This window comes from Orussus abietinus, unplaced genomic scaffold, assembly GCF_000612105.2.
Source record: "Orussus abietinus isolate OABI.00-Male unplaced genomic scaffold, Oabi_2.0 scaffold24, whole genome shotgun sequence".
Lineage (NCBI taxonomy): Eukaryota > Metazoa > Arthropoda > Insecta > Hymenoptera > Orussidae > Orussus > Orussus abietinus.
Genome location: NW_019394437.1, coordinates 186,648 through 200,628, shown reverse-complemented (window position 1 = coordinate 200,628; position 13,981 = coordinate 186,648).

The following is a 13,981-nucleotide window of genomic DNA, read 5'->3' as shown; positions in this document are numbered from 1 at the left end:
TCTCCCGACGTTTCTACGCTTTTCGTTATTCCACCGGCACGAGAATTTAACCCGGGCTTGCCCAATCCGAGTAATCGCCCCCGAAATCTAGATCCGCCAGGCCGAAACTCAAAAAACCACCGCTCGATCGAGTTTCTTTCTCCGACTCCTCGCGCTCGCCCATAGAATCGAAACGTCGATTCGAGCATCGATTTATACCACTCATTTTTTTTTTTCTGACTTAAAAACGTCAACAAAGCTTACTATACACGCACGGGAAGAAAAATTTGGATTTTTAGCAAAGCATGGCAGATAACGTTTAGCTGTTACTCTTTTTAAAAATGAGGTGCACCGGGTCCGAGAGAAACTTCTGCCGTGTGTTTCGTGAATTTGTTACAGTCTTTTTCAACTAAGCAGTCGAGGAGGAGGACTCACGGAAGAAACAAAGATAATTAAAAACCGGCTGAAAGTGAAGTCCGCCTTTTTTCGGGGATTGTTCCTCCTTTAACCCTGACCTACCCTTCCTGAGGAAGTTGAGCAAAAAGCTGATCGTGAGGCGTGAATGTAAAGTGGGCAAGAAACGCATTTCCGTGGTTTCAAGATGGTGCCTGACCTATCGTTAATGACCGAAGAACGGTCATCGATCGTATTTCTGGGACTTTTAGACGCGAAAGAGGTTTCCGCGAGGAACTTCGGGTCGCAGAAAGGAGCACCGAGATCTTCCGCTCGCCTCGAGGGCATTTTGCGCGACGTCCTGGAGGGGACTCGATTTGCGGAAACAATTCGAAAGCGGAAGGATAAGGGCGGCCCGGGCGAGGGATAAGACGCAAATAGCCACCTGATTTTTTCGACAGTAGTTTGTCAGTAGATTAAACCCTTGAGGGAGCGAGTGCCTGCTCGCCGTATGCTCCCCATATGGTGGCTTCCCTCTAGAGAGCCCCGCGCCCTCCTATTACCTCCTTGCTACCCCGAAACCGTGAGTCCTCCTCCCGAAAAAGGTAAGTCACCGGTGACAAGAAGGCAACCCGACTGCGAGGAGCGGTCACGTGCCGAGGACTACAGCTGCTCCAATTTTTACTTCACGCCAGAGTACTCGAAGAATCGAGCAAGTATAACCGAGTACCTCGAGATACTCATCAGCGAAAACGATTATTGGATGAACGGCGGGAAATTTCTATGTTCTAACGGACACGGTCCCGGCTCTTTAGATATAATCCAGAGAAATTGATGAGAAAAAAAACATATTCACGAAACCGAAGAAAATTAAATTTTCATTGTTTTCGTTGATTTTTTTAATCGTCCCTTTCGGGGAGAAGAGTGTCCTCGCGAGCCCTCTTCGGGAGGGATGATCCGGGGCGCATCCGGCACGCAGCTTCCAGATTAATGATCCCAGAGGACGTCCAGGAAATCTCACGCTACTCCTCGCCATTGATCCCTCGATCCTTGATGGGCGAGGAACGGGATCGCAGTCAGTTGGTGCACAATCCCAAAGGACTCCGCGCCGAGAGTGGGCGGTTCGGGTGACTCTCGGGACGGCCTGGAATGGACCACAAAAGTATCCCACATGACGTATCCTGTCGTGACTCTTCAGAATCCATTCTGGCACCTCCTCCGGCCCGAAAACTAAGGAGCGCTTCATTAATCCGACCGTGGCCCCCGACAACCCCGCCGCGACTCCATCGGCGAGAAATCCATTTTTTCCCCCGGACATACGGCGATTTCTGGATTTACAATCGCCGGCCGGAAAGGCCTACACGGCTTCCGGCGTAGTTTCACCATCCCAGAAAATCCCGATCAGGGAAATCGTCTCCGCGTCCTGGAGACGTCCTAATTAAATTTAATCCTTATCTTTTTTTTCCCCCATTTAATAGTCCGCGTTGATCTCCCCATCCCAATAAAATCGCGCGCCGTTCAAGGGAAACTTCACGTTTTGTCGGATATTGGGCCGTGAGATTTATGGAGGCGGCCCAATTACGACAGAGGTCCAGATCCCGCGGATAAAACGGCGCCCTCGTGGTATATGGGAGTAAAACCAACAAACGTTTACCTACCGATCTCTCTGACGCCCGAATAATGCCGGATGTGGGCGGCCCCGGATTCGACGACCGACCGACAGTTTATACGCGATTATGCCGCTATCGGTTTTCATCTTCAAATTTGGCCCCTCGGCTTTTTTCCTTTTCGGGACGCCGCCCACGCCATGAACCTCTTCCCCGCGGAAATCGATCTCGCGGCTATCGAGAGAAATCATCTTCCCGTGGCCACATCCGGCGCGGCCAGAGAACCCCGGGATCCGGTCGACATGGTAAACCCAAATTTCCTCAATTTCATGCAATCATACATGTTAATTCGATTGGATTAATATCCGGGGGTTACTCTTTGACGCCGATGACAGCGAAACGACGAGAAGGATGAATGACGAATTACCAGGGATATTAATTTGTTTTAATCAAGGCGTCATCTCGGCGCGTAATAGGTGATGATGAACCGACCTCGCGCGGATTTTCCTCCGTTTCATACGTGCACATTAAATCGTTCTATCGACACGGCCGCATTATTTCAACCCCGGTGATATCAGCGAGCAGTAGATAAACACAGAGAGATAAACGCCAAATGGTCCTTTTGGCGGCATTTTCACGGGATAACGAGCTACACCGTGTTTCCACGAGTCCCCGCCGGAGACAAACGACGGCCAGTCCTTGCATCTCGAAGACAATGCAACCGTAAAGGGAAAGCTTGTAAAACAACGGCGTTACTCCTAAATCTGCCACCGTGGAGGCATTCCGTCCGGCAAGGACGAACGTCCCTAGATTCGGATCACTCGTCTAGGCATTTCGCCCTAAATGGTGGCGGAAACTTTTCCCCAGAGACAAATACCGGTCGATCCGATGCCCGATAGGTCCGGTGTTGAAATAGGTGCGAAAGGTTTCGGAGGGCCGAGTGATAAGCAAACCAGGACATTTTCCGCGATGTCACCTCCAGATATCCGGAGGGCAAATGTCGCCGAGAGGCCTGAACAAAAAATGTCCGAATTTACGAGGGGGCAAAAAAAGAAAAAAAAACGAAAAACGTCTCCCTCGGAGAATTTTGGTGACAACCCAAAGTAAAATGAAAACCAAACGGTAATAATAAAATGAAGCAAAAACTGCGATATGACGTCCCATCTTATTATCCTATTATTAAGGAGACGCGCGATCCAGAAATCTCTCCGAGATCATCGGCGCATATCTTGCAAGAAAATTAAAATAAAGTGAAATACCGATAACGAGATAAAAGAAAATTCCTGAAAATATCCAAATGAGAGCCACGCGTGCCGATCTTATTAATTCCATTTCTGAACAAGCGGCGAGAGGAGCCCGACAAGGACCGGGAACGGAGGCTGCGAGGACGGATAACAAGGGCCAGGAATTCCTGGGGACACGTCGAGATCCCTCGCAGAATCGACGAGGTAGACCCCGTTAACCCGATTAGGCCGTTGGCAGGACCCAAAGTGTCCGTTAATGCTTACAGGTGTTAACGTCCCCGGTGGGACACCGGACACCGTATTCCGCTGTCCCTACCAATCAGCCTGCACGCTTCGAATAGCCCGGGTGGTCCAGGTCTCTCAGCATCCGTATCTACACACGATCTCAGATCCGTGTACCCGTCACTTCGCTCCGGGTTACACGACCAGGATTACAGGGTTGATCCCGAGGACGAGCGATCCCGGTCCCGAATCCGGACACGAGGGTAGATACGACGTCGATGACGCCCAGATCGAAATCGGGGGCATCGCCGAGAGTTTGTAATCCCTTAATCGACGGAAAATGTGACGTTTTAATGCGCGTCTCGTTAAAAAGTCCCGAGCGTCGGTACGTATCCATGGATACGCACAGACTGAAATTACAGGCATCGCTGAGAGTTTGCGATTCCTTCATTAACGGAACATATGATTTATTGCTCGCTTTCGTTATCGTGAGATATTCAATTCGTTAACTTGGGAGAAATGTCCTGGAGATGTTACGGAATTTTTAGGAGAAGAATTCCGTGAGATGGAAATCCCAGGACAGGGAAGATTAACTCATTTCTGGCCGTCGAACGAGAAATCGATTTGGGCCGAGAGGTCCTGTGAAATTAAGCCCGACGGGCTTAATTTCCCTCGTTGGCAGCTAGACCGCGTTGTGGTCGTTCCTCGAGGTGGTCAGCTTGCGTCTCGGACAGTCTCGGAAGCCACCATTTTGCTCCCGGGAGGAGACAATCGCGAATTTCGAACAGGGAAGCGCTCGTTTCGTGGCCCAATATTAGACGGCGGCGAAAAAGTATTAACGCGCTTTGCTCCCTTTTCCTTCCATTCCCCCTTTTTTGCAGGATTCTTCGTCGGTGGTGCGAGGACCACCCCTTGTTTCAACTGCTCGGACGGGAATTTCCCTCTCCGAATAAACGGATCATAAATGGATCACCTCCAAAAATTGATAAGCTGTAATTAATTAATTACACGTATCGACATCGACGCGGACTAACTCCAGCTCCAGATATGACATTACCTCCATAAAACTGATTTATTAACCCCATTTCCAAAATCTTCCGAGTGCCACGAGCCTGGCCTCCATTTTTTCCTTACACATACATACACCCGTAGTAACGATATAATTATCTCGGACCCACGTGAAGAGCGGTCATCAATTATCGAGCTGGTGATTTCGTTTCAGGACTTTTCCTCCAGGATTCCGGATCGATCGATCCTGGACCCTCTCCAGGATTTCGTCCTTTCCCGGTCCCCGTGTGAGGACTCCCTTAATTGCCGCTAATGATTTTTTCGGACTCGGGGATTAATTCGTAAAGCTCCGCTGCGTTTAGTTTCGCATTAGGCCCACCTAGGGACGTCGTTTTTCCGGGCCCGTGGCATAACTTTTCCATTAATTATTTCGGCCTTATTTCCTCAGGGCGGATGCATACGAGAGAGTGCACCACCCAAGAAGAGGTACATCTGGGATTTAAGAAATTCATTACGACTCTCGTAGGTAAATCAGGCCTCCAAATGAGATGCCTTCGAGCTTCCCGTTTGAATCTCCCTCTCGATTCCGGCTTTCCAAAGCCGGCTGCCATTCCTCTCGACCGTTCATAATTTCCTCCTTCTGGATCATCTTGACCGATTTTCAATTTAATTGCTTACAGATAGAAAGCGTGGAAATTGCTCATAAGGGACGAAGAAGATATCGAAAGCATGGGACTTTCCCCGACCAAGGGCATAAACGAATTTACCTTAATTCCCTAGGGTGAGAACCTAAGTTAAGGGTCGCAGAACCTAAGGCCGTGGTCGTGGCCTTCCTCGGGTGGGACTTTTTAGGCGTTAGCCACAGTCTATTAGAAACAAAGCCTCATTTTCGACGGGGTGAGAAATTATCGTGGGACCTCCTGGGAGACGCGACAATCCCGCCGGGTGGAGGAGCCGACAAAGGATCGCCATTTCCCCGGACGAGACCCATAAATCTCGGAGATGGTCGGAGGGTGGAGGGAAAACTCTTTCGGGTTTTCATGCTCGATTGAAAGATTCACTCGTGAGATCACGGATATTAATATTGCAAATCGTTGGCAACCACCGAAACGTCACAATTTCACGGCCGAGCGTCACTTGTTACTTTTCGCTTCACCATACGAAATCAAAGGTAATCGTTTTCACTGGTCTCCGAATGAATAAACCCCTCGTTCTTTATCTCCGAAGAGTCGAGCTGTCCAAAGAAATCAATTCCGGATGTCAAGGGGAGAAGTGGAAGATCAGCGCGTGCCTGCCACGCTCCTCGGAAATGACAGTTGGTCAGCGTGTTGACCGCAACAACTAATATGCCCTTGTGCTCGTTCCGCCAAATTACCTTGAGAATTCCCTGAATCCAAGGTAACCGAGTAACTAGATCCATCCAGGAAAAACCCCGGTAAAAATGTTTACCCGCCGAAATGACATATAGGGACCTCGCGAAGGAGCTTCGTCGATAAATCCCCAACTCTTGAATATTTTCCGAAACAGGTGACAGTTTATCGTCAACGTGAGTTACTCTTCGAGTGCAGTCTCTCCTCGTTAAGTGTCGTTTCACCCTTTGAACACGGAGCCATTTCGACATATGGGCGAAATTCTTTATATATTTTTTTTTTCCTTCTTTTCCGTCTTAGCTTTGCAAAACCCAACTTCCGCCCAGCAAAATCGGATCGCGAAAGGGGTGAATAAACGTATTGTCCGAATGGCGGATGGCGAGATAGCTCATTTGTATGATCAACCGATGAACATCTGTGCGATCGAGCAGGTGCCCAGAAAGGCTTTTACCCTGTTCCCGTGGGTTATAGGGCTTCCTGTCGCATCTGGACCAAAGGACCAGCCTCCTGATTGCCGCAGTTTTCGGGAGGGAGCATTGCATCTCCGCAATGTGAAGATACGACATTTGCGTTATCTTTTCGCAGTATGCTCAATTAAATAAATAGGAGGTTTACGGGGAGTAACTTTTCCACGGCGCTTTTCGGAAGTGAGGAGCCACACGTCCCCTCGGCGTAAAATCGTTCCGCACGAGGGGACGAATTTATCCCCGTTTACAAACTACCCTGTCACGTGCCGGAACATTTTTATAACCGCAAGTGAGACCTTACAACCCGTGTCCATTACGCGGGTCGGGCGCCGTAAGTTATGCCGCCGCGCATCAAGACGCCGGGACAGATATTGAGGAAGAGGCGGGCCGCTCATTGCGGACGGCCGCTCTTTCTCGGCCACAAATCAAGCAACACTTTTGCATTACTCGTCCCGCGTAACCGTCAGGAGGTGTCATGAGGCCCGGTGAGCACTTCGCACGCAATGATTTCAGCTCGCGAGCGGTCTTTACGAGCCCCAACCTTCGGTTCCTCGCGCGCCTCCGAGATCCCGACTTCGGGAAATTAAACTAAACACCCCCTTGACACATTTTTCAAATTCCTCCTCTCGCGGATAAATTGCCAATGGGAATTTATTTCAACAGTGGCACGTCGAATAATGAATTTTATATTTGTGACGTTTAATATTTATATACACGATATTCTGGGTATAAAGCACGGGAAAGCGCCCAAGGCGATCCACCCCCGAGAAGCGTTTAATACCCCATAATTACTCCTTACCCAAATGACCCGAATTTAGCATAAATTACCATTTTCAATGTTCTCCAGTCCTGGATGACGCCGAGAGCCGCCATGGTTATGTATAAATTAATAGAATAATCCATCGAGATACTCGAATATGCCTGGACGAACGCGACTCCAATTTGCGTTCAGGGTCTCTCCCTTTAAAATTCGCGTACGGTTTCCGAGGAAGCGGAATCGATCAATCGATCGTTTTTCACCGACTTCCAGGCCACCCATGATGGTAATTAAAACCCCTTCGGACTGGACAGGACTTCACGGCGCGTTGAAATTCATCCCTTAACGTCATCCAGGACTCGTATTCTCGAGTTCATACGGATTTTATTTTTGAAAAAAAATATGTTGCCCTTAATAAATATATCGATTTTCATTCCGCCCCCACCCTTCTCGATACGCGAACTCGTGCTGCGGTGGGACAATAAATCTCAGTTAACTTAAAAACAATAAGTGTCAAGTTGCGTTACGCTTCCAAATTTTTTTTTTTTTTTTTTTAATGCAAAGTAACCTCGACCACGGCATAAGATCTTTCACTTGAGAATAGCATAAGGCCTTCGGGGCCCGAAATCCCGGAGTCCGCAGAAGCGCGAGCTTCGCGCCTCCTTGCAACAAATTTGCCAGGGCTAAGCGACTCGCGATAAGTGGAGGGGACCTACCAAACGTATTTTGATGTGACGTAAACGGCGGAACACGAATTACACGAGAGAGAGGGATATCATATCGCATTATCCCGTCAGAGGAAGGCAGCTCTCTCGGGCCGACGTCCGCCCACGCTCGCAGCTCGTTACGGGCCCGATGGGCCCGATGGGCCCCATGACCCCGGGCGAACTTTCCGCGCCACCTTTGGCGTTACCCCCGTAATCCCGTAATTGCCGGCCAGGGGAGGTTGTCATAACGTTAACTGGACCGGGGCCTAATCAAACCGAAAATCCGCGAGTTGGATATCTCGGACCCCGCGAATATCCTCAAGAACGGGCGCGCCTCCACTTCGAAGGCACGCCCGTGGGACCGGACTGGGACCACCTGAACTCCCCGTTCCCAATTTCTTTCCCGAAACCATCTCTCCGATTAATATTCAAGAATAGTACTCAAGCTTCCAGAATGAAATTAACATATTTCTTCTTTTTTTTTTGTCGGGAAATCTTTAAGTACATTTTAATAGGGGGGTTCCATCTGCATTAAGGTGACACGAAAGGGTCATTCTATCCACCAGGTTCATGCACGAGAAGAATAATATTCAAGGTTAAAAAATAAAATAAATATAATCGATAATAATTTTTCCATACTTTGGAGGAGGGTATCTACTTAATCGTGGCCTGATGTTTTATCAAGCTTCTTCCCCAGGATATACGTATAAGGCCTCGGAAAAATACCTATCGGACTCACCGCATAAAGTCTCGACGCAAATTTCAATTAATTTCTCGGACACGTGTCGCTTGTGGTTTTTCAATGAGCGCATTAACGGGCACCGAAAGCCACGTGTGTAAAGAAAATACCGCCGAGGGGGTTTTCATTGGGATCCTTCGTGAATGGGACCCCCCCCTTACCCCGGTGTCCCTGTGAATTATTTTCACCGCAAAGAGGGAAATTTTTCTACGGACTCCGAAGACCGTCGCGGAAAAAACGAGCCCTTCCTGGCGTTTGCATTTTCTCCCCCGCCGCCCCCTGCTAATCCACCATGGCGGACCGGTTGAAATCAAATAACCGCGGGGAACCGTGAGAAATCTGTAATGCTAATACAAACACAGCACCCCAATTTGCTAAGGCAATGCCCGACTTTATCCGAGCACCCAGTGCTTAATGGCGGCAGTTAAAGCGGACCTATCGAATTTTCCATTCAATTATTCATGGTAATCTCGATCGTCCGGGGGCAATTTATCGGTTCCGAAAATTATAGGCGCAGCTCGTTATATGCATCCCTCGTAATTTTCGCGACATTTAGACGAAGTCTCGAGACCTCGACCAGAAAGATCTCGAGTCCAAGTTATGGATCTCAGTTGAACCTCCAAATCCTCCATTTTTTCGATGATTAACATTTTAATGCCGATTACGTATATACGAATAAGTAAACATTTTCGAGCCGTTTTCCCGCGACATTTCCCGTCGATTTTGGGCGCTGGGAAAAGTCGGGCCTGTCGATGGATATTTCCGGGAGCACTTTGCGATAAAAAGACGTAAAAGCATTAATTATTTGCGGGTCTTGCCTCTCAAGGTCTGCCCTTTCAATGGGGCTGGCCGCTCCACCCCCATTGTTAGTTTATACAGACGCGACTCGATAATCAAATAACGCGAAAGGCCGATCCGATCGCGCCGTTCCTTATAATTAAAGGGCGTGTAATAACGGGCTTCCACCGAAAACTTTAACTTAATTGCTTTATTAGATTAGGCGACCCGAAATTGAGGTTACGGGAAGCTGTTCTCCCTCGTCCCGGGCTGATTACCTGCCGTAATATCGCGATTTATTATTTATTTAACCAAGTGATCCGCCGAAGTCCTCCTCTCTCGCCAAATCGAGAGTACACGTCCAATTCCCCATTTTGTTTAATTTAAATTCAAGGCTAATTTTCCATTCGCGGCTTCGTTTTACGCGAATGACAATCGCGCAGATGAAGTCTCTCAGTGCGAAAGAAAAAGGAGACGTCATACTTGGATAATAAAAGTCCCTGGAATTTTCCGAATATTTTTAACAGGGTGTATATATTTTTTGTTGTTATTTAAAACGAACATATTAGAGAAAAACGCCGGGAAATTTATTCCACGGTCCAAATTCGATCGGTCTAGCATGCGAGCCAGCTTTGCCATAATTAAGGTGCATTTAAATTGCATCCTCGAGGCCGAGGGAGTCATCCCGTCCGGGGCGCATCCTTTCTCAGGGCAGCGACTCCAAAACCCCGAAGGACCACAAAGGATGGGCCAAAAGTGCCCCCAATACACGAGTCGAAGGAAAGAGGAATCCGGGGACCCCTGGGAAATGGTCGAGTGACCACATAATACAATACCTCCCGTCCCGATCTAGTGTTCCAATCTGGAGGCCCAAAATGCGGCTTCGTGTCCTCGGATGCCAAAGGAGGCGTCCTTCTCGGTAACGATTCTGCCCGTTGGTGCACCGCTTCGATCGGAATATTTTTTAAACGCCTCCTCGAGGGGTCTCTTCCCGCGTCGCGCGCGAACAATGGCGTCGCGTTGCGAGTATGCAAGCATTGAAATCACCGAAGGGTCTCTCGAGTAGATGGGATTATGAGGCGCAGCACGCGCCCCGGTCTCTCTTTTAAAATCTCCTCTGTGTAGATATACCTAGAGAGGCATTTGTACGTGATAAAACATTTATCGCACGGTATCGAAAACCTGCAGTCCAAGTTTATCGAATCGATTACACTTCTAGAAAGAAGTGCCCCGGACGAGGGAACCGATCCCACCTTACAGGCGAACAACGATCGTCCACGATCGATAATGACCGGCGCCCGTTCAACGATAAGGAGACTAAATGAACCCGGGGTTCGAATGGAGGCGAAGGTTAATTTGACGGAGGGCGTGATAGCAGGTGAAACGAGAAGACCCGGTCACGAGCCAGACACCATGGCAGACATCTCGTGACGGGGACACTCGGCGATCGTTGATTCACTAAGAGGCACAATTTCGGCTCGCGTGATCGACCCTCGCCCCATTGGCTCGCAATAATAAGGGATCCGCGAAAAATAAAAGAGCCCGTCCCATTGAGACTCGTCCCGAAGTGAAAGAGCTTATCCCATATCCCTGACCGGGTCGTCGAGGCAAGAAGCTCCCCGGGTCCAAGACGCGCCATGACTCGGGATAAACGCCTCGCCAAGGGGACTTCGATCGATTCTCCACTTCCCCGGCGTGTATTTAGCATATCCCCCTTAACTGACAGCGTGTTATTTCACCAACAAACAATACGGGAGGACCTTTGTGAGCCCGGCGGCGTAGGGCACTCCAGGTTCGAGGGCTCCCTTAAACGCTTTCGAATACGCGCCCGGAATGCTCCCAGGAACCCCGTGCTGCTCCCAGCTAAATTATAACGACCGGTTGATGACCGTTCCGACGAGTTCCATCCAATTAATCCATCGATTGCAAGTGCATATGGGGGAAAAAAAAAAGGCAAAGGACGGCACCGCTGATAGTTTTGCCGCGGTATCGAGGTGATGCGTAAGTGGCATCAAAGAGTTCTCATTTATGAAACTTTTCTCATAACTGGGTTCATCGAATGGTATATCGTAATTTTATAATGGCAGATACTCTTTGAAAGAAACTTCGAGTCTGCCGAGCATACATCTGAAGATGCGATTTGGCGGTGTAATCACGTGGAGGTCTAAGGACGAAGGTCCCCCAGGAGACCGGGAGTTACCTTCGGCCGAAGTGTGAGCCGAACTCTTTGGCTCTTTGTCGGATCGCTCGCCCTCGTAAATCTTTCACGAATTCATTAAGGCCTCCCGGAACAATGGCGTTTACACTCGAGCCTATCTCGAGCACCATCCACGGTGTAGACCCGGGTTTCGAGGACGGTTTTATCCCTCTCGAGTCCTCGGCGCATTCGCGTCGGCCCAGGACCAAAGAACTCCCCCAGGTTCCCATGATTCCCCGGAGCCAAACTACCAACACACGCTTGATAATAATCGTAATTATCCTGGCAGAGCAACGCGAGTCTGACGTTACGGGCTCCTCTCCTTGGCAATGGCCGCACACTACCAAAGAAACCGGCCAAGTCCGATGTTTATTCGCATTTTCGCCCGTTACTCGAAATAATCAGAGATACGTACCGATAATTAACTTTCGGCGTGAAAATCTAAGGTCTTTAAGGCGTAACGAAAGGGTCATGCCTGCCCGGGGACATTTTTTACAAATATTTATAGGGGGCACCTCGCGATTTTTTACGCTCCGTCCGCGACGATTAGGGCCTAAGATGTTAACCAGCTGATAAATTATATACGCACTCCGCTTCTCCCCGATTTTTTTTCCCTCGGTTTCGGAGCCAAAGTTAAGTAGCTGTTAGCTCAGGATTTATATTCAAGCCCGACACGCTTAGCATATGATAATCGGTCAGGCAAAAGCGGCCGACAGCCAGAGAGGTGTGAATTTGACCCCGAGGAGATTATTATACCAGGATCCGGGGAATGTTAGAAACTCGAATGCATTAAAAAAGGACGAAAATCGAGACTCGCCACCTTTCGAACTCCCCCTCTACCAGTTGATATAATTCCATTTTTTTTTCTTCCCCACTAATGTATCTCCTTTTATTTCTTTCACTTTTCCGCGATTTTCGAGCGAGCTGCCTCGCGCGGTAATTTCTAAAAAAAATCGTAAGAATCGTTTTCGGCATCCCAGAGGCCAATAGAAATTATCTTGCCACCAGAAATATGCAGTTCTAAAGAAGGACTAGGGATAAATCTAGTTCCGGCCGAAAAGTAACTGCCAAATCATTTATCAAAACTCCTATCAGCGGTGACTTATGTGACACGTCGCGCCGGCATAGAACACAAAATGGCGGGATTATTATTATCGCCATTTACAGGATTTTCGCCAGCGAGGTCTCTTATAATAGGATTTAAGCCGACGCGTCGTATTTCTTGGTTAACTTCATTATTCGAGTATATTTCAACAGATTAGGACTATTAAACCGATCTAACTTGTTCCTGTTAAAGGGATGCCCCGTTTGGATTAGTCCTTGAAAGACTATCCCGACTATGGGAATCTCGTCAGTTTAAATTGTCCCACGGGGTTCCTTTATCACCTTGTTATATATGTTAGAAAAATCCCTCTCCTTCCTCGTAATTTATATCTTTCCCACCTCCTTTCCTTTCCTTTTACCATAAATTACGCAACTGCATATTTCAGTACTTACGAATGTAGCAAAATAATAAATACGCTATCTTAAAAGTGAATCATTATACATTTACTATCAATTCCTAAACAAATTTCTAATTTCATGGCATCGCGTTATATTCTCATGTACAATTACTGCAATAATAAAGTGTATATCAATGAAGTGTATAAATAAAATCTTAGAAAAATATTATACTCTCGATAAAATTTTCCCGAATAATGTTAAATAATTACGATAACTTCTTTAACGAGTATGGTTGGCTGCCGGGCGGAAAGGTCGTAAAATTGGGAGTTAAAAGCCCATTTTCTTCGTCGCCCTCGGCGTAAAGTAAATATTTTCCTGGCGGGTTCGAAAGATCCGCGAAAATCGCCATTTCGGCCAAAATACACAAGCCCGAGCCCGAAATCCGGGAATTCTGGGTGCACCATTTTCGAAGGTAGGAAATTATCGTAACCATCTATAATTAAGCATCATTACTTAAACGACACCCTCATTTTGCTACTCGTTTTGGCACTGGGTGTTAAGTCACGTCCCGTCGAGGGATTAAAATACCGCTACACTTGATAACGCCAAAGTACATTGACCAAGAATCTCTAAATGAATACCCAATCCCGTAACATCGTGTTACGATTTGACGCGACTACTCAGGAAAGTCAATGCGAATAATGTAGGAAATTTCAAACATACGTCTAAGAACTATCTAACTAAAATGTCACATCGTGTGTATACCCACTCTTAGAATAAACGTTATCAAATTGGGATATCTCTTTTAACGGGAAGGAGCAGTGCCACCCACGGCGGCGAAAGAGAGACATCGGCGTAAAATGTCGGGGAGGTTCGAGAGGCAAAAGGAGACGCCTCGAAAACAGTCTCCTAATTCGATAAATTTCCCCGCGGGCCGAACTTTCGGCCTGTCGGGTCCTCGAGGGATTTTCACGCGAGAGGATTTCGAAAATCTGGCGTCGTAACTTCTTAGAGCGAGCCTATCTCTTCGGGAGAAAGTCGGCTTTAGGGAGAGAGAGGGGAAAAAGAGGG